Genomic DNA, 1631 nt, shown 5'->3' with positions numbered 1-1631 from the left:
TTTATCCAGAAATGTGGCCAAAGTGGAATAATTTTACTTTACGGTAGACCCACAATGAAATTTATAGTGACTTTTTGTTTTACTTGTGTGCTTTTTTTCTAGAAGACACCTAACATAGTATAAATTTCAAAAAGTTGAATGACTCAGGAGATAAATAGTGTGCATATATCCAAAGATTTGTTTAACTCATTAATGAGGGATCTGTCATAGTGTTAAACCTGGTTCAAAGGAGGAGAGGTCAGAGTGGTCAGTAGGAAAAAAGAATGTTGAAGTGAGATTGTAAATTTAAATAGAAAGCTGGTTAGAGTCCTTCAAGGCAAGGAAGCCTTTGGAATTGTCTCTCAACCTAGAAGAAATCATTTGCAATCTTCTACAAGCTAACAATAATTCTGAGAGACCTTGGGCTTAGCCAATAACAAATAAGTCAAAATGCAAGTTCCATTACACTAGAGCATTACATGACCTTTTACGTGTTCTTGTTAGACAAGCTCTAGTATGACCTTTAAGAAGCCCTTAGTAATCTTTTTTTTTTTTTCAAACCCTATTTTAAAGTTTTGGTTAATTTTTATTAATAAATCATTTCCCAGTTTTCTACCCCAGAACTGCTTATCCAGAGTCTTGGTGTGGCGTTGTGGGTTAATGCGCCAGATACCAAAGCCGTTTGAACTGCAAGATCGGCAGTTCAAGCTCACCAGCTGCTCCTCAGAAACCCTATACAGGGTCGCTATGAGTCGGAACCAACTCAACAGCACAACAACAACAACACATGATGTGGTACTACTGGATAAGCACTGGATTGCTAATTGCAAGGTTGGTGCTTCAGACCCACCAGCTGCTCTTCAGAAACTCTATCCGGGACTGACTCTATGGCACTTAAAAACAATATGTCAAATGTAGTTAACTTGCTGTCAATTGGTAAGACCTTACCAATTATTTGAAGTACATGAGTTAATTTTCTTTAGATGACCACATATTAAAACTATTACCACTGGAGCCCTTGGAAGGCAGGGAGGCCCTCCCTCCCTTCCTGAATTCGTGGGAAGGCCTAAAAATTGGAGAAGACAACTGAAATGTTTTTAAATTCTGAATTTATTTGGTGTTCTCTTATATGGTCACTCTGTCCTGGGTTCCACACTTTAGAGGCTCCACTCTGGCCCTCCTCCAGCTGTGCTACACCCCACTACTGGTCAAGGAGTTCTAGCTGTAAGGACCTGGGACCCTGAGGTTATCAACTCACATTGCTTCAACGTTGCTTCAACATTGTATCTAGGGGCTGCACAGTCAGTTCCCTGGAACTGACTTCCTAGGGCAAAGCATGTGAAGGAATGACCATGGGTATGGTTGATCACAGGGTGGAAGGAGGATGGAGCTTGCATATGTATTAAATATCCATATCTGTGAGTGAGACCATGGCCCACTGCAGGGGGAGATGTTTCTCCAAGGAGTGCAGGTTCTTGCTATCACAGAATGAAGATCTTCATTTGGTAAAGAAGCTCTGGGCACTGTGTTTGCTCATTGCTACAGGGAGTTGTTGCTGCTTTTAGACTATTTCAGCAAACAGAGCAAGGAAAGCAAGGGCGGATTTTTTTAAGTCTGTGGAAAAATTCCATTATATATATATATATATAAAG

This window comes from Chrysochloris asiatica, unplaced genomic scaffold (genome assembly GCF_000296735.1).
Source record: "Chrysochloris asiatica unplaced genomic scaffold, ChrAsi1.0 scaffold00030, whole genome shotgun sequence".
Classification (NCBI taxonomy): domain Eukaryota; kingdom Metazoa; phylum Chordata; class Mammalia; order Afrosoricida; family Chrysochloridae; genus Chrysochloris; species Chrysochloris asiatica.
The sequence above is the reverse complement of the archived record's forward strand: the minus strand, read 5'-3'. Positions refer to the sequence as shown.